General features: G+C 37.6%; 1 protein-coding gene and 1 long non-coding RNA gene across 2 annotated transcripts in view; one reads left to right on the top strand and one right to left on the bottom strand.

The window, feature by feature from the left end:
- Positions 1-576: 576 nt before the first annotated feature.
- The window catches only part of LOC145496583 (neuropeptide Y receptor type 1-like), a 36049-nt gene continuing 27037 nt past the window's right edge, over positions 577-9588 (top strand). Inside the window, exon 1 of the mRNA XM_081476289.1 lies at positions 577-926. The gene's annotated coding sequence lies outside the window, so the exon portion shown is untranslated. The remainder of the gene's footprint in view (positions 927-9588) is intronic.
- On the bottom strand, positions 3116-8763 carry LOC145496598 (uncharacterized). Its single transcript, XR_014050573.1, has 4 exons — positions 7920-8763; positions 6429-6571; positions 5932-6026; positions 3116-4485 (listed from the first exon to the last, which is right to left on the bottom strand). It is a non-coding gene; the product is annotated as an uncharacterized LOC145496598 (long non-coding RNA).

Below are 9588 nucleotides of genomic sequence, written 5' to 3'. Positions count from 1 at the left end.
AGAGAAGCAATATTCCACCCAAAATAGCGTGTTTTGGGAACAATTCAGTTTACCGGATGTCGGATCACTCGATACTCTGTATGGCAAATGTCGCAATGCCTTTGATATCCGCGACTTTACAGTTTCTATAGTAGTACCAGTGGGCTTTTGAATTTTTTTTTGGTTTCCACAGCAACGCGTAGCTAAGGGTAACGTGGCATATCATAAAACATAATGGACACGGAAAACAAGCTAGAACCACTGAAATGAAAAGTATTGCTGATAAACTAAAACCAGCCGAGGAATTTCGTAAATTCTAATAGATTGAGTTTCTCATTTCCATGGAAATTGGCGCCTGTCCAGCCTGGCACTGTATAGGTCTGTATAGTCTGAAAATGCTTGAGCTATCACTGTGCCTAATTTCACGTTTGTAACAAAAAAAGTGCCTGAGATTTGGAATTATGCCGTCGGACTATAGCTGTTGCAAATTTTGCCGTTTGTCTGATGTTTCATTCAACAGAACCACTGTCTTTCTCCTGGTCTGTCACCATATCCGGTGATTCGATATCCAGCTCCTTTTGAGAGATTGTCACGCGATCTCGCGACTTTGTAGCAGTGATCAGCCATCCACGACAAGGAGGTTTGCAAGATTTGCTGAATGAAATGAAAAAAATAAATAACTAAAAAATAGCATAAAAAGATAGATCTATTTCACTATCAGATTTTGTCAAATTTCTAAACGAAGGTGATTTTCTTTCGGGTAACTTCCTGTCCTCGCAAAACGACGGCGGTGACCTCGGATTTCACCATGGGAAGTCGTACCGAGATGACCTCCTTCTGATGGATCTAGGAGCGGGCGCTTTAGTCGAGACGGGTGAAAATATGGCGAGTACAATTCTTTGGTCATGACCCAAGTAGAGACGAAGACAAAGCGAAGTATTTTCACGGTGAGTTTCTTACACAATACGGGAATAGCAATCGCTAGGAATCTTTCAATGATAATCAATACTAAACCCTGGCTGGGCACCTACATATCGCTCAGCAAAGTGCATATATTACAGTGAAAAATGTTCCTATTTTCATCGGCCGGGAAATCGTTCGAACTGATGATTTGTCTGAAGATTAGGCAAGGGATTAGAAACACTGCCACCAGAAGAGCGGATGCAGCCATGTTAGCGATATATATAAGAAGCAGGATCGGTTCTCTTATTCTAATGAAGGCAGTAATGCGGAACATGTAAATACCCTGGTGAGTCAGTAATTCAAAAATTATTATTATTTTTGAATTACTCATGACTGTCTGTTTCAAAAGTAGTGAGTCAATGTAAATAAAACTTTTAACAAACTATACTAAAAACAAACATATTATTTTACGATTTTATTAAAGATACAGTAGGTAATAAGGTTGAGTGGCAGCACGTTGCTGATTGTTGTTAGAGTTCATTAGACAGTTAATATTTTACTGATAAAAAAGAAATACTCTAAAATCACAATTAATCATTTAGCAAGCTTCCCTTTAAGCAGTGAACAATATGCCAGCTACATTTTAAGAGTTTTCTCGCTTAAAAGTAGTTTATCTTAGCCTGTAATGAGGCAAACCCTAATGCAAAAGCAGGAATTATTAAATACTGTAAAACTGGGTGTCCTGCTGAAGCCCTCTAATCTTGCAGTTTAGGCTAAGAATGAAACCTTAGTATGTGCCCTTGAGATAAAACGTCACTACGCAGTTACCTTAACAGGCTTCCTGTTTAATTTCCCTATTTTGTTAGCCATAAATTTGCAAATTATAAATTTGAGGCTATTTTTAGCTACATTTCTTGTGGTTTGCAAATAATCTTAATTTTGAATTGAAGAAATAAAAGTCTTGAAATTAAGTTGAACATCATTTGTTGCCGTTAATTTTTATTTTACCTTTATGCCCCAAAAATGATCAGCAACTAGTTCCTCCTCACGGAGTGAACCAGACACATCACAACAATTGACCAAATGCTCATGCATGACAAGGAAAATTAATAAATTTGTCTTAGTTTGTCTCTCAAAATGATCAATTGCTACCCATTAGAAAGGCATGAAGACAAGATAAGATGCTATTGCTATTGTATTGATGCTAGTGCTATTACCGTTTGTTTGTTCAAAATTGAGTTTGAATTTTTTTTTTTGCAACTTTTGGTTGACTTTTCTAAACAATTACATGTAGTAGTTGAGACTTTGTCTAGGAGCAACCGTACTTTACACATCTACATAAAGGCTGAAAAAAAAAAAACCACTGCTCAAAGGACTCTTATGCTGGGACCTTCAAACCTAACTTAAGAGAAACAAACAAGTGCAAGAGTAAAATTTACTGTTCACTGGATTCAAATCAGCCAAGTGGAATGGGTTTCATGATCAACTGGTTTATTGATTGGAGTCATAGCTCTCTGCTGCAGCATGTAGTTCTCTGAAGAAAGTGCATCCAGTGAGTAATTGTCTGTCTCGTGATGCAGTCACCATAGCATGCAGATTGTGGTGTTTGACTACTTTCTGCAACCCCTCATTCCCAGATGAAGACTATGAAGACTTGTAGTAAGCAGACAAAACATTACAATCTACATCCTAAGGGACCTCATCAGGAAACAAACAAGATTGTTTTTAATCAAATTACTTTATTCTGCACACTGCAGTAAAAACTACATGTACATAGAGTAACAGAGACTTCTGACTCCATTCAATGATGAGCCAAATAATCACATCCAGAGTACAGCTTGGGTGTTTTTCTTTTCTTCAAAAAAAGGCACTTGTTTGAACAATGGTGGCACACACACCTACATGTAACAATAATATTATCTGTCTATCGACTCAATGCTAATCCTTGCATTGGTATGATGCTTGTGCAGTTTCTGTAGTCTGTAAAGTTTTGACATTCCTCAAAGGGGCATTCAGGATTTCAAGTGTCAGGGATGATCAAATTGGGGGCAAAAATTGAAATCCAAAAAATCCCTAGAGCTTCAAACAAACCCCTAATTAATCCCTGGACCAAATATCAACCCCAAGAAAATAATGTGCTGAATATCTGAGCCTTAAAAATTTCAAGAAAGAATTAAATGCTATAACATGAAGAAAAACAAACCCCCCCCCCCAAAAAAAACAAAACAAAACAAAACAAAACAAAAAACAGACCAAACAAAAAAAAATTAGAAATTTTATGTTACTTTGTGTTTGTTTATTCACCAATTCATCTGAATTTATCTTTTCCTCAAACAAAATTTGCCAGTTGAAAAGGAGAAAAAGCACAACCTTTCTTTATTGTAAATAGATTTTTAAATCTACTTTTAAATTGCAATTTCACTAGGGACACCCAAGAACATCTACTATTGGTTGTACTTCATTTGCAGAACTATGCTGCTGGGGCAGTACCATGAATCTTCAGATTATTTTGAATACTCTAAACAAATCCCTACTTAATCAAGCCACCCCAAAAATACTTGTCAAAATTTTCCCACCCAAGAAACACTCAGAATTGAAAATTCCAATACACAAAAATCCTTTGATCATCCTATCACTTGAAATCCAGAGGACCCCCTATGTGGCAATCATGGAAGCAGTCAGTGGTACCTGGCAGTGTCAATAACAGTCTTGTAATTTATTATCCTACACTGAAGTGCTGAAGTCACGAGTAGCTTTTAGGTTTGTTGAGGTCATGAATAATATAATTATTGTAAGGTGTAAGCTAGTAGATCTTGGTGTCAGATGATATCAGTCTCAATCCATCCATTGTTAGTCAAGTTTGTACTGGTTCTGTTTTAAGTTCATGTTTGTTGGTTGGTTTGTTGAGGTCACAAATAAATCATTTGTAAGGTGTCAGTAGTTGTTGGTGTCAGTTTCAGACCATCTATTGTAAGTCAAGTTTGTGTTGGGTCTGCTATTTGAAGTAAAAGTTTGTTGGCTGGTTTGTTGAGATCATGAATGAGTCATCTGTAAGTAATACATGTAAGTAGTTGTTGTTGTCAGATTCAGCCCATCCAGTGTTAGTTAAGTGTGTATACAATAGGTTCTGTTTTGAGTCACAGTTAATTGTCTATCACTTCATTGAGGTATTGAAAAGTCACTTGCTGGATAAAAAACAAGTACAAGCGATGCAGTCGTTAGCATCAGTTGAGAGTTGTTTGTTCTTATAAGTTAGTGAATGTACATGTTTTAGAATTCATCGGGTTGACTTGCTCAAAACCAATGCACGCAGTTAGCCAAGAGTCTATCAAGCTAAAGAAATAACCAACTACACCTGTAACCTGAACAGGGGCTGTGGAACAACAGCTGGGTGAAAAACCTCCCTGTACGTCCACTTGCCCCTAGGAGGAAAACCCCGGGCCAGCTGTACCCCACGTTCAAAGGCCTCCCGGGCTGAGCCAAAAAAAAAAATTTTTAAATTATACACAATCAACTTAAACCATCTTGTTGTCTTCTCTTGGTTTTTTCTAGTCTCTCCAAAGTCCATGCTGTCTTGTAATGACCTCAGCTGTCTAGCATCCTCTGATGAAACAACCAAAGTGATAAATTATTGTGGAATCGCTCTAGACACCAAGAAAGATAGATGTTTTATTTACAATTGGTTTGGTTTTGCAGACCAAAAAACAGCACTCACATGTATCAAAAGTGAAAAAGTGGATTTAACACTACGGAATTATAATCCAATTAGCTCAAAGTTGTTTTGGTGTTATTAACACATGTACTGCTTTTAAAATTTACTTGGTTTTACTTTTGTCTCATTATCATTCATATAATTTTTGATTGTTCAGACTCTTGATTTCAAAATCATTATGCTATTTACCTTGGTCCCACGAGTTGGGATAATCAAAGTTTGACTGTAACCCCCAAAATTAGATTAGCCCTTAGTGGGGTTGCTACACTTGTTAGTGCTTTTTAAACTTTAAAATTGGTGTCATAAGTAGTAATGACAAGGATTGAACGGAGCTTAAATTTGCAGTTTTTGCGCTTGACGAAGGGAGAAAATTTTAATTAGATTTTATGGGACAACTGGTCTTGGATGCAAACTTGGCCTCTCATGGCCGAAAACATTGCATACAAGTACATACCAGTCTGTTTTGGTTTCTCGATCAATTCACTTGTTTGTAGCAAAGCTTGCGAAATTATTCAGGTGCAAGAGAATTCGGAAGCTCCAGGAGCAATGAAAGTTATGAATTTTAGGAAAAATAATGACAAATTCATAACTGTACACTAAACCGAAATTGATTGAATTTTGTTAATTCAGAAAGGAACTGATTCCTTGCTCAGAGTGGATTCTAAATGGTTTCTTTCAATTGATGCACCATGATCCAAGTGGTCTTGGATTAATCTGTTTAGTACAGAAATGCAAAATCTGTTTTTGGATTCAATCGTGAATTCTTAAAATTTCAAATTGAACACTGTTTACCAAAGATTCCTTGGTTGAATGGACAGCTTTGAAGTCATATTAGCATGTGTTCCACACTTAGCAACAACTACTTTTTGTATTGTAGGAGAGTAATAAAATAATAAAAGTGCATTTAGAGCAGTTTTCATTTTACTGTCGAAAAGTAATTGGTTTTGCATCAACTATGCAATACAATTGGCTTAAAGAACTGGTGCCACTTTTCTGTCCAATCAGAAGTAAAACCAAAACCAATTGTGACACACTCGCACTCGTTTTCCCATGCTTTGCGTCAGCTACATGTAATTACTTCGAGTTTTGATTGGTTCATTGGATTATCTGTGTCCTTTGTGATTGGCTAGAGTGATTACTTTGGTTTTGGTTTTACGACACTCAATTGAAAACTGCTCTACAAATCGAAATGTGCTTACAATAATTTATTAAAAATAAATATGCCAGTAGTTAGTTGTTCCAAAGCACTCAACATGAGCCATCAGGGGATTCTTCCCAGCTAACAATTTGATAAGGAATGTCTGGCAAAGTAGGTTACAAAATAAGCATTGAGTTACCTGCTGGGCAAGGGTCTGCACATTTTGGGCTTTCCACTGTCCTTCAACATTTCTCCATTGTCTATCAAGGTTTGTACACTGTCCATCCAGATGATCTGAAGTAGATTTAACAAATGTTAGAAACAAGAACACTTCATTAACGTCAACCAGGCCCAGGTTGTTCAAAAGGTGGATAATGCTCTCAAGCGGATGAATCACTTTCCAGCGGATAGCACGGTTTGTTTTGTCAAGACTTGTGCACTGGATAGTCATGTGTTAGAGAAAGATGAAAGTTTCATCGCAGGGTTAACCCCTAGCATTAAATTTGCCAGAACTAATTTATACACAATGTTCTCCTGGGTAGAGAGAGGCACTGTGAGAGTGAAATGTCTTGCTCAAGAACACAACACAATGTTCCCAATCAGGGCTATAACCTGGGCCCATCAATCCAGGGTCCAGGGCACTTACCATTATGGTAACCACGCCTTCCTAAAGCGCATGAAAATTACTATATTTACCTTGTCAGTCAAGGTGACTGCTTTGGCTTCTTGTAGTTAAAAATGCTGCATTTAGACGTTCAATCCATCAACAATTCTAAAGCTCCCTTGCTTCATTATATTTTTTGTTGCCTCTTGTCTTGTTTATCCAGTCTGTCCTTGGTCTGAGAAAAAATATATATATATATTTATATATATATCAGAAAAACTGTGCATTTCTACTGCACACAACATGACATAAGATTGCAAGAGTCATTGCAACATATTTTGTCATCTGTTACAAACTTTCCAAGATGACAGTGGTGCGCGATAAGAAAGGTGTTTATGGGAAAGACAAGTGCCATGAATTGTCTAATTTCTGGAAGCAGGACATCCCAGTACTTACTGATGCAAAGATATGAGACCAGTGGTTTTTGAAAATTTAGGGTGGCTCTGAACCCCATGTACAGAATATTTTTAAACCCATTGCTTTGATGTGTTTTCATGCTTACGTAAAACTTGAGAAAAAAAACGGACAAAAACCGAACAAATTGTGCCTTTCAAATTTTTATGCGTCTGTTTGTTTATGGAAAAATTTTCAACATTGAGTACTATCCATACCGGTATTTCCTCTGATGGGCACTATGGGCAGATAGTGTCTCTCTGCTGATGAACACTGTCATGTCACGTGATCAATTTCAACCAATACGAATTGTAGAAAATCTAGTGGTGAACTATAAATACTGATAGACAACAATCACGCATATGCTGCTCTTGAAACTGAACATTATTCTTAATTTCAAGCTTAACTGAAATCGTAGGTTTTGTGCTGTAATCGTTTAGAAGTTCTACGCTACTATAACAAAATTTTTAGACTACTGGCCCTTGGTTTCTATGAGCGTGAATCAACTTGGCTACACCTTGTTGACTATTTGCTCATAAAAAACTCGGGCTTGTAGTCTAATTGTTAGATACAAAAATTAATTAATACAGGTACAGAGCAAATATTGTAATAAATTGTGTTACATGTAACTCATAGAATTCTAACTCAACATCTGTTAAATGATAATTCCAATTATTTTTTATACAAATTGAACAATATTTTACAGCTCACGTTCTAGTAAAATGACACTCCAACGAGTTTACAGAAGTTTAGCTTCCACGTGCAACATTTATGCACATTAGATGGCGCCCCTTTGTGTTTTTTAAAATCAATACTTTTAGCACCTTTTATTTTCTGAGCATTTTTCAGCACGGTATTGTCTGAGAGAATTTTTGAGGCTTTGGAAATTCATTTTATAAGTTATAATCTCTGACAAACGTCATTCTCGGAACCTTGTTGCTCAAAACAACGGCGGGCACGTGCGAGATGTACATGTAAGAATTTGAATTTCATGCTGTATAAATTATTAATATTAAAGCGCAACACAAAACTACTCTACGAAATTAAAAGCTTACTTAAGCAATAACAAGTGCAAAACAATAGAAGAAATATCAATTTTCGAAAACAGTAGCTTTTGGGCCTAAGCTTACCTTTAGGAGTTTTGCTGTTCTTAGTGAGCTGTACCGTGTGAGCGGTGGAAAAAGCAGTCTTCATTTTACTGTTCTGCAGCCACCAAAACCATTTTTCTTACCCTCATATCCCAACCAGACGAGGGATAATATGTTTAAAAGACAAATCATGCCATAGATGGCATATTCATTGTACCTTTAGCACCAAAATAAGTTTATAATTCTCCTCAAAACTGCTAACTCCCGCCGCCATGTTGGATTCTCCTTTCGTTACCAGTTTCTTTCGCGTTACGAAAAGTTCTCGCGGGGAGACGATTTTACGCGGGAACGTTACGCGGGATCACGTTGTTCATGTATCTCGCGTCAGGCTGGGTGTTTTTGTTTCGTTTCCTCAGAAACGAAACAGTATTGTTTTCAGTTCACGGGTGAACTATTTACATAGTGATTTGTAATATCCAATCAGAGTAAAGTTCGTAATTGTTAATGTAAATACGGTGGAATTCGGTCATCGCAACAAAACGGTGGCGTTCCGAACATTTCAATTGCTGCTTTATTCGAAAATGGGGAACTACGACTGAAACTCTCGTTTCTCGTTATTAAAATACACAAGAAAACTACACAATGGAGTTCTATTCGGAAAAGGAAAAGCAAGTTTATTTTGGATGTAGAGAGACCGCCAGACCACGCGATTTGTCCACTAATGCGATATTTTAAGCCCATGAAAGCAGTTCGTTTTGTTTAGTTCAACGAAGAAATGGTACTGTTTTCCGTTTCAGAGTGATTTATTGACACAGTGAGTATGAATGTTGCCAGCCAGTAACGCTTGTAATTCACAAGGTAAACATGTTCCACAAAAATAACCTGTTGTTGTTTCGTTTCCTCAGAAACGAAACGGTACCCTGTAACAACATAATACATTTACAAATTAAAGGACACATGCATGATATTCTCCTAAGGTGAAAAATACCAAAAAAGTTATTATGATAAACCACAGACGGATTATGAACAACAAACTAGAAAAGGAGCCCCCCTCCCTTTCTTGCAACCTCCGTTACGTAACCCTTTTCAGCATGCAAACTCAGTTTACATTGGTAATTGTACCCTGGGGATTATGCAAATGACAGTATACAAGAATTTACACTTATTCCACCCCATCAGTCTACTCGAGGCAGCGTAAGCGTAGAGGTTGGCTCCTGAAAGCCACGAAGTCAGCCTGATGCAAAATGTCTCACACGCATGCTAATGAGCACGAAGATGACTCGGATCCTGTCCACGGAAAGAGATTGCTTGAGTTGCCCCGGTTTGTCAATTGAGTCATGCTCGTCATCAATTAGGGCAAGTAACTGCCAGGTTCAATTTCTCCCAAGTCTTAGATATTAGTACGATCGTGGGTCAGATTCTTTGAGGAGGAGAGCTGGTCACTCAAAGACTTCAAAACACGTGTGCGAATAAAGAACAGGATTTCTAGCCACCCTAATCACTCGCTCACGATGATTGGGTCTTCCGCTACATTTCTGTCTCATAAGAAGTCAGCCTGGATCTCTGCGTTCTAACACAGAGGCACCACACGGGGTCTCGTGGTGTTCGTACGGTTCTCCCGGAAGAGAACGGCATCTCGATCGAAGATTTCACATGAAACTCTCTTGATCCCTTATAAGCGGAAAAGAACACACTTCTTTCGTCACTGTGT

The sequence above is a fragment of the Orbicella franksi genome, chromosome 9, assembly GCF_964199315.1.
Source record: "Orbicella franksi chromosome 9, jaOrbFran1.1, whole genome shotgun sequence".
NCBI classification, from domain to species: domain Eukaryota; kingdom Metazoa; phylum Cnidaria; class Anthozoa; order Scleractinia; family Merulinidae; genus Orbicella; species Orbicella franksi.
Note: the sequence above shows the minus strand (reverse complement) of the source record. Positions and strands in the feature narration are given on the sequence as shown.